This window comes from Periplaneta americana, chromosome 6 (genome assembly GCF_040183065.1).
Source record: "Periplaneta americana isolate PAMFEO1 chromosome 6, P.americana_PAMFEO1_priV1, whole genome shotgun sequence".
Classification (NCBI taxonomy): domain Eukaryota; kingdom Metazoa; phylum Arthropoda; class Insecta; order Blattodea; family Blattidae; genus Periplaneta; species Periplaneta americana.
In genome coordinates, this window is record NC_091122.1 from 9,468,542 (window position 1) to 9,481,130 (window position 12,589).

The 12,589-nt window shown below is 37.8% G+C and overlaps 1 protein-coding gene and 1 long non-coding RNA gene across 2 annotated transcripts in view; one reads left to right on the forward strand and one right to left on the reverse strand.

The window, feature by feature from the left end:
- Positions 1 to 12,589, reverse strand: part of LOC138700979 (leucine-rich repeat flightless-interacting protein 2) — a 238,267-nt gene that overhangs the window by 103,347 nt on the left and 122,331 nt on the right. The window lies entirely within an intron of this gene.
- The window catches only part of LOC138702181 (uncharacterized), a 79,908-nt gene continuing 73,170 nt past the window's right edge, over positions 5,852 to 12,589 (forward strand). The window contains exon 1 of the long non-coding RNA XR_011332794.1: positions 5,852 to 5,949. This is a non-coding gene — a long non-coding RNA (uncharacterized lncRNA). The remainder of the gene's footprint in view (positions 5,950 to 12,589) is intronic.

The following is a 12,589-nucleotide window of genomic DNA, read 5'->3' on the forward strand; positions in this document are numbered from 1 at the left end:
AACAATATTATTCTAAAATGACAAATGTAGGACCATGACATAGACAAAGACCACGATAACAACGACAAGGACAAGAACCTCGATAAGGATGACAAGTAATCTATTACAATAAGGATACGACTAAGCTCCAAGATAAGGTGCACAAGAACAAGGACTACGGTGAAGACCATAAGGACAACGAAAAGGACCACAACTGCTGTCAGCTTACAAGCAGACGTTCTGATGGAGGCAGATAAAGTTTTTTTTTTCTTCCACCATGTTAACAATGTCAAAATAAGCGCTTATACAAATTTTGGCCACTCGACAGCAATTACGAGGGCCGTTACAAATATGTTCGCCAGGGGCCGCTAACAGAAAAAAACACAATTTCATTGGTCAAATTTATTGGAACGGATACAGCAACTGTTGAGCTATTTTTCAACATATTTTCCATCGGAATTGAGACATTTCTCATATCATGGGATCGACAGAGAGAGGTGCAGACGCAGTCAAACGCTGGTTCCGATCTGAGGCGGCTGACTTCTACGACACAAAAATTGATCCTGTGGTATGACAAATGTCTCAATTCCAGTGGGAATATGTTGACAAATAGCGTAACAATTGCTGTATGTGTTTCAATAAATATTTCTATGCAATTATGCTTTTTTCTATAAACGGCCCCAGGGAAAATCACTTCCTGGACGGCCTTGTAATTGCGGTCGAGTGGCCAAAATTTGTATAAGCACTTCTTATGACATTATTAACATGGTGGAAGAAAAAAAATTAACTTTTTTCTCTGTCTCCTTCAGAACGTTTGCTTGTTAGTTCTGCAAAAGCTTACGATGAAATTGCAAACACAGAGTAACACAATTCTCTGAATTACCTACTTACTGGCTTTTAAGGAACACGGAGGTTCAATGCCGCCCTCACATAAGCCCGCCATTGGTCCCTATCCTGAGCAAGATTAATCCAGTCTCTACCATCATATCCCACCTCCCTCAAATCCATTTTAATATTATCTTCCCATCTACGTCTCGGCCTCCTCAAAAGGTCTTTTGCCCTCCGGCCTCCCAACTAACACTCTATATACATTTCTGGATTCTCCCATACGTGCTACATGTCCTGCCCATCTCAAATGTCTGGATTTTATGCTCCTAATTATGTCAGGTGAAGTATACAATGCGTGCAGCTCTGTGTTGTGTAACTTTCTCCATTCTCCTGTAACTTCATCCCTCTTAGCCCCAAATATTTTCCTAAGAACCTTATTCTCAAAAATCCTTAATCTCTGTTTCTCTCTCAAAGTGAGAGTCCAAGTTTCACAACCATACAGAACAACCGGTAATATAACTGTTTTATAAATTCTAACTTTCAGATTTTTTGACAGCGGAATGGATGATAAAAGCTTCTCAACCGAATAATAACAGGCATTTCCCATATTTATTCTGTGTTTAATTTCCTCCCAAGTATCATTCATATTTGTTACTGTTGCTCCAAGTTATTTGAACTTCTCCACCTCTTCAAAAGATAAATTTGCAATTTTTATATTTCAATTTCGTACAATATTCTGGTCACGAGACATAATCATATACTTTGTCTTTTCGGGATTTACTTCCAAATCTATCTCTTTACTTGCTTCCAGTAAAATTCCCGTGTTTTCCCTAATCGTTTGTGGATTTTCTCCTAACATATTCACGTCATCCGCATAGACAAGCAGCTGATGTAACCCGTTCAATTCCAAACCCTGCCTGTTATCCTGAACTTTCCTAATGGCATATTCTAGAGCGAAGTTAAAAAGTAAAGGTGATAGTGCATCTCCCTGCTTTAGCCCGCAGTGAATTGGAAACGCATCAGATAGAAACTGACCTATATGGACTCTGCTGTATGTTTCACTGAGACACATTTTAATTAATCGAACTAGTTTCTTGGGAATACCAAATTCAATAAGAATATCATATAAAACTTCTCTCTTAACCGAGTCATATGCCTTTTTGAAATCTATGAATAACTGATGCACTGTACCCTTATACTCCCATTTTTTCTCCAATATGTGTCGAATACAATAATAATAATAATGATAATAATAATAATAATAATTATAATTATAATAATGTTTACTACTAAACTCTTTACTCTAATCTGAAACACGGGAACAAAAAAGCGATCCTAGTACCGTGGGTTTCACTACATTGCCATCTGGTTTGCCTCCCAATAACCTACTATGATCATGCTGTGAAAACAAAAGAAACTCAGCTCATACTTCTGTTGCTATGACGAATGTTACGCGCGAATCTGGCAAGCTGGAGCTGGAATGTAATAGAAGCGACGACGTGAGCGCTGGACGTTGCGACATGCGGGCGGGCCGTACAGGAATGGGCACACTGGAGATCGAGGACGCCGGAATGCAGGCTTCATTCACAACAGCACCAGCGAGTGAGTGACGTGACACTGCAGTCAAAACCTTGATTCTCTCAGAAAACCGGCACAGCTCGGTGAGGCATCTATACTAATAATAAATCTGTAGCCGAAATTTTTCTGGTAATTTTCGATTTTCCAAAAATAATTGGCCCCAACATATATAATTAACCGCCCTGAAACCTAAAATCGCTTTTTTTTTTTACATTTTTGTTTGAATGTCTGTCTGTCTGGATGTTTGTTACCTCTTCACGTGATAATGGCTGAACCGATTTATATGAAAATTGGAATATAAATTAAGTTCGTTGTAACTTAGAATTAAATAAATCGAAATATCTACCTTATTAATTTTATGAAAAATATTACATAACAAAAGTTTCTTTAAAAATAATTTCCGGTAAGTTTTATTCCATGCAAAATTTTGATAGGATTGATATTTAATGAGATAAATGAGTTTCAAAATTACAATAACAACGCCATCTAAGGCGGTGTAATGAAATAAAAAACAAACGACTTCGTCTATAAGGGGCTTTGGACAACAACAATAGAAAGCAATGAAAGATAGCCTACAGAGAATGTTTCTGTGTTTGTATGAAGTAATATCGGAAGCTAAATTAACCGATTTGTATAATTAATTACTAATTCACCATTGGAAAGTATAGTTTCTCTAGATGGACATAATGCTATAATGTTATTACAGTAACTTCTGAGTGAATTGAGGACAGGTAAGATTAAAATAGCTTCTTATGCACAGAAAACTTGATAGGCATTCGTTTCCTGTATTTCCTAAAACAATTTTTATAACGAAATGAGTGTCTCTGGATCAAAATGATCGCATTTTAATTTTTTAATACAATTTAAATTAAGTAACATAATAAACGATTTATCCTTCTATCAAACACGAATGTTCCCTGGATCAAACGTCCTATTTTAATTATGTAATTACTTTATATTTATTTCTAACGGGTGCAGCGGAGCGCACGGGTACGGCTAGTAAAGAAATAAAATTGTACGATGAAAATTGGAACTCGTTATTTAAGTGGACATCCATTCGGAAAAAAATGTTCGTTACCATTTCTGTAATACTCCACGTGCATCTTTCTGCTTAGCAACCAGCAACATAACATTACAGTATTTGAAAAACAAATGAAGTCTGGATATCATCGTAAGATTTCGATGACTAGCTGTGCCATCTTCTTCTCAACTGGCTGAGAACCCGAGAAGAATTATTCCATATCCAACGCCGGGAAAGCCTTAAGTCCTACAAATCATTGCTTATCAGTTTGTCTCATGATATGAGTAAAAATCATAATCGTACGGGTAGTATTTATCGAGTAAAACAATGGCAACATTTAAGGGAAAATTAATTTTTTTATTTTATTTTTTAAGTATTCATTTGGGACTAATATGTTATTGTATTACAATTTTTGTTATATTCTATCCTAGGAATAAGCTGTTAAAATATGCACAGTTATATTACTACCGGCCTATATGTATAGTACAAACTATTTTGTTCATTACATGTTTTTTGAATGGGGGAGACAATGCTAGCTGTCCTACTTTTGGCCGATGCAATTGTTATCTTATAGACATAGACTATACGACTATGGTCCGTCCCAGGATTCTGTGGAGTACAAAGACGTAACAAGACCTCTGCGCAAGTGGTATGTGGAAGGGCTAGGGCAATGATCGCTCTGGGGGGTGATGTTGGTTGAACGAAGCGAGCAGTCGCTTGCAAGGATTGGATCATTTCTATCTGAACTCCACCTCCTACCACGAGCATCTTACCCCTTAGCGGCCTCGAGCGGATACTGCCCGCAATACACTCCGTCACAGACAGACTCCGCTACCATATGCAGTGAAGTTACTCCATAGATTCCTGGGATGGACCATAATTCTGTAGTGGCGGTGGCGGCAGTAGTAGTAGTAGTAGTAGTGGTGGTAGTATTAAGAGTAGTGGTGGTGGTATTGGTGGTAGTAGTAGTAGTAATAGTAGTAGTAGTAGTGAGTAGTGGTGATGGTGATCGTAGTAGTAGTAATGATAGTAGTAGTAATAGTGATAGTAGCAGTAGTAGTGGTAGTAGTAATACTGATGGTGGTATTAGTGGTGGTAGTGGTAGTAGTAGTAGTGATAGTGATGGTAGTAGCACTAGTAATAGTAGTAGTAGTAGTAGTAGTAGTCGTGGTATTTTTAAGTAGGTTATTTTACGACGCTCTATCAACATCTATGGTTATTTAGCGTCTGAATGAGACGAAGATGATAATGCTGGTGAAATGAGTCCGGGGTCCAGCACCGAAAGTTACCCAGCATTTGCTCACATTGGGTTGGGGGAAAACCCCGGAAAAAACCTCAACCAGGTAACTTGCCCCGACCGGGAATCGAACTCGGGCCACCTGGTTTCGCGGCCAGACGCGCTGACCGTTACTCCACAGGTGTGGACTAGTCGTGGTAGTACTGATAATTGTACCAGTAGTAGTAATAGTAGTGGTGGTGGCGGTAGTAGCAGTGGTAGTAATAGTAGTGGTGGTAGAAGTTGTAGTAGTAATAGTAGTAGACTAGTAGTAAGAGTAGTGGTAGTAGTAGTGGTAGTAGTGGTGTTGGTAGTAGTAGCAGTAGTGGTGGTAGTGGTGGTGGTGGTAGTAGTGAGTAGTGGTGGTGGTTGTGATGGTAGTAGTAGTAGTGATAGTAGTAGTAGTCGTGGTAGTAGTAATGATAATTGTACCAGTAGTAGTAATAGTAGTGGTGGTGGCGGTAGTAGCAATGGTAGTAATAGTGGTGGTGGTAATAGAAGTTGTAGTAGTAATAGTAGTAGACTAGTAGTAATAGTAGTGGTAGTAGTAGTAGTAGTGGTAGTAGTGGTGGTAGTAGCAGCAGTAGTAGTAGTACTGGTAGTAGTAGTATGGTAGTAATAGTGGTGGTAGTATAGTAGTAGTAGTAGTAGTAGTAGTAGTAGTAGTAGTAGTAGTAGTAGTAGGAGTGAAGAGAAGTGACCGATGAATTTTGCCTGCAGCCCTCTATTAAGGACAGGGTTCTTTATGTGCAGTCAATCTACAATATGGGACCCACAACTTTACTTCTATACCGGAGGAAATCATGTTAAGGATTTTATCGCCTTTTGAAATCCATCAACCTCATCCGTGTTTGAACCAGGGAATTTCGGTTCCGACTACCAATGATGGTCCAATAATAATAATAATAATAATAATAATAATAATAATAATAATAATATGCAATCTGCGCATTCTGAAATTTTCCCTTGGACCGGGATCGAACCTGCGGACATCCATCTCGCAGCCAGTGACCTTCCAACACTAAGATTAATTACCGAGGTTCCATCAAGATGGCTACCCTGCAGGCCTAATCGCGGCTCATTGTCACGGTGTGATTGGTGGGGGGCGGAGTCCCACGCCACGAGGGGGGGGGGCGAGAAGGAGGCGTGGTGAGTTATCTCAGGTGGATTATTATCGCTATTCCATGACGGCTTCATGATGGACACGCAGAAAAGCACAACTTCACCAGATATTCCACACAGAAGCGGCTTTGGAATTCATCAGCAGGTGAGTTCCACCACTGCATTGTATTTTCTTGTTAATTAACTCGAGGTGTTTGTGAGAACAATGTATTCACGGTTTCTTTAAGAACACAGCAATGTGTGAACCTAATGTACGCATACACTTACATAACTTCCGTGGCAGGAAACATAAACACAATATCGCTGTTTGTGAATGCCAGCTCTTAGTTCAAATATGTATCTTAGGCAAAAGAATTGAATCTTCGATCTCGCTACACACCGCATATTATATCTGACTGGCGTTTCGTTTAATTGATCAAACGGAATAACTTCATAAATGTTCACACGGCACAAATTGAGTAAATATATAATATTTACTTCATTACAATTCCATAATATTATTTATGCTCGACCATGCCGAAATGTAGTAATTATACACCTGGTAGCAGACCTTTAATTCATGTCATTAAAGTACACCTACTCATTAAAGATCAGGTCTTTCAGTCAATGACGACTCAGGTTACAACTGTTCAGCCAATGACAGGTCAGCTTTCTACCGTTATAAAACCGCAAGTATCGATTATTCTCGGATATGCAATCGAAAGAGAATTAGCGAAAAGTCACGGAGGCTGGAAATCCAATACTGTCGCAGAAGGTTATGTTCTGTTACTATAATAATTAGCGATAATTGTAAATAATATTCAAATAAATACAATTTGTCATCTCGTTTTTCAATGTCTAATTTTATTTCAATGTTATCTCTGTAGGTTCTTATGGCCTAGCAAGGTCAATGTGGACATCTGTTCCTCGGAAAAAATCAATACTTTCGCGTCTGCGCACATCTCACAACATACGGGACATTGCTCCAGGTCAGATGCAATAAAATTAATAATATCAAGTTAGAAATATGGTCGAGCATAAAAAGTCGTATGAAACTCGCCTATAATGGTAATTAAGAAGCTCGTATGAAAATTATGAAACTCGCTTGCGCTCGTTTCATAAATATCCATACTCACTTCTTCATTACCTTCATTATAGGCTCGTTGCATAATGTACTATTAATAAACAATTCACAGATTTATATCTCTGTTCATTACATATCTAAGTTACAGTTCTGATTATATCCAGCAGAGGGTTCTTTAAATCGGTGTTCCAGTGCTGCCAATATCTGGCAATGTTCAATGACACATTAGGTTAAGTTTGGTTTGTTCAGGCTTATGTTTTTTTTTTAGTTGGTTATTTAACGGCGCTGTATCAACTACGAGATTATTTAGCGTCGATGAGATTGGTGATAGCTAGATGGTATTTGGCGAGATGAGACCGAGGATTCGCCATAGATTACCTAGAATTCACCTTACGGATGGGGAAAACCTCGGAAAAAACCCAACCAGGTAATCAGCTCAAGTGGGGATCGAACCTGCGCCCGAGCGTAACTTCAGACCGGCAGGCAAGCGCCTTAACTGACTGAGCCACGCCGGTGGCTTGGCTTTTGGTATGCTTTGTGTAGGTAGATAGATTTGCCCTGGACCATAGTGAAAAAAGAAATGCGTTCATAAGTATGATTACGAGGAAATGATCCGTCGGGTATATAAGAAACAAAAATATTTTGGATGGGTTTACAGCTTTCGCTGTGGTCACATCATGTCTCTAGAAGGGTATGATACAATTTTGAGGTTATTTTCAATGACTTAATTTTTTTTTCTGTCATGCAGGATAGATTCATCGATGAGCGGGCTAAATGACTCTGTCCTTGAGGTTGTGTTGGTGATAGGCCCTAATATTATTGTTATTATTGTTGGTGGTGGCGACGGCAATCGTGGTTCTTGGAAATCAATTTTTTTTTTGGCAATTTTAATGCCCATTACTCGTGAATGTCCAATGATGGTCAATTTTCGTAACCATAAGGAAGATGATGAAGGCCGCATTGGTGGTAGGGAACATGACAACAATGTTCTAACATCAGCTTACTCGTACTTACTTACTGGCTTTTAAGGAACCCGGAGGTTCATTCCCGCCCTCACATAAGCCCGTCATCGGTCCCTATCCTGAGCAAGATTAATCCAGTCTCTATCATCATATCCCACCTCCCTCAAATCCATTTTAATATTATCTTCCCATCTACGTCTCGGCCTCCCAACTAACACTCTATATGCATTTCTGGATTCGCACATACGTGCTACATGCCCTGCCCATCTCAAACGTCTGGATTTAATGTTCCTAATTATGTCAGGTGAAGAATACAATGCGTGCAGTTCTGCGTTGTGCAACTTTCTCCATTCTCCTGTAACTTCATCCCTTTCAGCCCCAAATATTTTCCTAAGCACCATATTCTCAAATCCCCTTAACCTATGTTCCTCTCTCAAAGTGAGAGTCCAAGTTTCACAGCCATACAGAACAACCGGTAATATGACTGTTTTATAAATTCTAACTTTCAGATTTTTTGACAGCAGACTGGATGATAAGAGCTTCTCAACCGAATAATAACAGGCATTTCCCATATTTATTCTGCATTTAATTTCCTCCAGAGTATAATTTATATTTGTTACTCGTACATTTAAATAATAATAATAATAATAATAATAATAATAATAATAATAATAATAATAATAATAATAATACTGAGCGAGTTGGCTCAGACGGTAGCGTTCGGGAGGTCCCGGGTTCAAACCCCGTGGCCGGCCAATCTGACTGGTGCTTTTCATAGTTTCCCCCAGTCACAAAGGCAAATGCCGGATTGGAAATTTACATGCCATGATTCATCACCGTCTCAGTCACCAATATCATAAACATTAATCAAAATCTATAATCAGTTACATATAGGCCTACACAAGGCATCAAACACGCAATAGAAACAGGAACTCAACAATAGTCTACTGGTATACCCACGCGATGTGACCATAGATGTTAAAGCGTGTATAAATAAATCTAACGAAAGAAGAAATAATAATACAATGATAATGGTCAGATTTTTTGCAGCAGCGCCATTAGCAAGTTAGCTTCCCGCCATCTTCCTGTAATAAACACTTCCGGTAGCTTATCTAAGTTTTGATGTGATATTTGGCAAGGTGTGCTATGTAGAGGGGAAGGTAAGAAAGATACGCACATACGAGTATCTCCCTCACTGGAAAAACATCTCCTCTTTGCTAAGCAAACACCGCGGACATTTCTAGTTGAGTTCAGCCACTACCAGACGGCTCTGTGCAAACATACAGAATTTAGACTAAACAAAAAATATTTAAAATAAATTCGTCTTATTTTCTATTCAGAAGACCGACGTACGGTTGTGGGGATAAGAGCATACTTAGTGACCCACGAAATTTAATACAATAGTAACAGGGCATTAATCCAATTCCTATTACTGTGTTAATGCTGTTCGTGATTGTTGTCAACATGGTTGAAATTATTAGAAAGTTCGGGAATTGAAATAAATGTATCATATTTATTTATTTCCGTTTCCTACTTCATACTCCCCGCATTTAAATTTAACAAGGCGGAGCCTTCTCGTTAACTACTTCATAATCGCTTCCTCATTCCATGCGGCCTAGTCTACAGAAAACAATGCAATTGATAGTCGAAACGATTCGCACATCAATATGACGCCAGTGAGTTGTTTGAAATTATTGTAATGAATAATAATATGCAGAGAAATTGTAATAGATAATAATATGCAGAGCCATCTTGTGAAGAATATTCCAATATACGAATTTTAACATCAATATCACAGTTAAGTACTTTAGAATTAGACTATGTTAAACTAACTATTTCTGTCTTCATATTCCCCGCATTTAAATTTAACAAGGCGCAGCCTTGTCGTCAACTACTTCATAATCGCTTCCTCATTCCATGAGGCCTTGTCTACAGACAACAATGTAATTAATAGTCGAAACGATTCACACATCAATATGACGCCAATGAGTTGTTTGAAATTATTGTAATGAATAATAATATGCAGAGAAATTGTAATAGATAATAATATGCAGAGCCATCTTGTGAAGAATATTCCAATATACGAATTTTAATATCAATATCACAGTTAAGTACTTTAGAATTAGACTATGTTTAACAATTTCTGTCTTCATATTCCTCACAATTAAATTTAACAAGGCGCAGCCTTCTCGTCAACTACTTCATAATCGCTTCCTCATTCCATGAGGCCTAGTCTCCAGACAACAATGCAATTGATAGTCGAAACGATTCACACATCAATATCACGCCAATGAGTTGTTTGCAACTGTAATGAATAATAACGTCATTACAGAGAATTGGATCATTTGGAAATTAATACCACAGTAAAGTACTTTAGATTTAAATTAATCATTTCTCTCTTTATACTCTCCGTATTTATTAATACACCTAATGTCCATTTGTGCATGAATACTAGGGTCTACTTCTTGATTAAAATTAAGTTCTACCCCGAACTCTTCTCCCGTTCACCTTCCAGTGCACCCTTCAGCAGTCAGTTTCTTCTCAGCCAGTGACCCAACCAACTCCTTTTCCTCTTCCTGATCAGGTTCAACATCATTCTTTCTTCACCCACTATTTCCAACACAGCTTCATGTCTTATTCTGTCTGTCCACTTCACACGCTCCATTCCTCCCCATATCCACATTTCAAATGCTTCTAGTCGCTTCTCTTCACTTCGTCGTAATGTCCATGTTTCTGCCCCATACAACGCTACACTCCACACAAAGCACTTCACTAGTCTCTTCCTTAGTTCCTTTTCCAGAGGTCCGCAGAAGATGTTCCCTTTTCTATTAAAAGCTTCCTTTGCCATTGCTATCCTCCTCCTGACTTCCTGGCAGCAGCTCATGTTACTGCTTATATTACATCCCAAGTATTTGAAGCTGTCCACTTCCTCTACTGCTTCATTTAGAATTCGCAAGTTTATCTTCTTAATTTTTCTTCCTATGACTATGGTCTTCGTCTTGTTGGCATTTATCTTCATCCCATACTGCTCACAGCTGTCATTTAGCTCCAGTAGCATATCATTTAGTATCATTTCCTCTTCTGTTAACAACGCCATATCAGCAGCAAATCTTATGCACTTTATTCTTCTTCCTCCTACTATCTCTTCTCCCATGGTATGAAAACACGAATGACTATGTACCTATTTATATTTTCATATCAGAATTGAAAGAGTAGGCCTAGTTCTTTAAGCTGGTAGGTTCTTTATTATAATTAAGTGGCCTACAGATCTCTCGGTTAGTCTCGCTATACCTCATAACTGCCAACTTTCGGCGCTACAGTTTTCATTCACAGTACTCTGATTATTTTCTCACATGAGTAAGATGTCACCGCAAGCCATAACCTTCCTACACACATGGAGACAAATCGTGTGCTATTTTTATCAGAGAATGGCGTCACGTTTCTACACAATGGAAAGTAACACCGCTGCGGCAAGAATATATTCGGCGTCATGAATATAAATTAATTTAAGCTGGAAAAACTCTGACTCCCTTAATTACAAGAAAATCTGAAGAAGATTTTATCTCACGGAGTTATCACAAAATATGAATTTAGTTGCAGTAATTTGTCTCTAACTCGTGTCTTAGTTCTTATAATTTTTGCACAATATTACAATATTATAGGCCTACCTTTATATAGGACTAGTGGCTTGTGCAGCAAAAGCTGCTGCAAACTAAGTAAGTTAGACGTTCAAATAAAAATTTTTCACATTTATTTTCAATGAAGAATACTTGTCTTTTTTATAGTTATTTACTTCCATAATAATGAAACATACTCCCTCTGAATCGATTTTTTTAGGCCAAATACTTTTTCTTGAACCTATCCAACTTCAGTTTTTGAGTTTCAACGCAAAAACGCAAGTATCAATGTCAGGACGATAGCAGTAGCTATTTCAGGTCAATGTGGATTGTAGGCAAAAGTTAAAAAAATGTCAGGTTTGCTATGCTTTCGAACAATAGGATTTTCGTATAGCTGCTGCATGTAGAACTTGAAATGTAGAGCGTAAAATCATTTTATCCTACTAAGAGATCTTGCTGAAATGATCTGGAGACTACAAAATGTTCTAGGCCTCTTATTTTATCAGTAAGTAATACCTTTTGATCTTTCCTTACGAACTGTAATTTTTGCGCTCTCTCGAGTCAATACTGAAGACAATGACACATATCAATATCTACACTACACCGTCATTAAGTATATGAAAAAGACCCAACCCCACTTGGTTAATAAGTATAAAAATTATTGATTTTTAGTAGCAATATTATTATCTTAAGTTTTGTAGTTATATATAGCAGTCACTCAGTAAATTATAGAAATGAAGATCTAAATTAAGATATTCTCTACATTTACTTACATAACCTCAAAACTTTTCACTTTCATATCATCACTATAGCATCAATATTATGTACAATTAATGAAAAATAGACGCATCATGATATTAACTATAATAATATTTAATTTCTAATGGTAATAATGTCATCAAAACACCTCAAGTTTCGTAGATATGAATATCCAATACACAGCTGTACTCCGAAAATTATACACTGCAGAATCAGTTTTTAATAACAAATTGAATTGAGCTCTAAATATGTCTGCAATCTGCAGGTCATGGCCTTCGTGTAATAGCCTATTGTTTATTGTAGTGTGTGTTTTGTTCTGAAATTCAATCAAGTCGGCCGTGATTGAATAAAATTAGTTCTCAAAACTGACACCAGATGGATTTT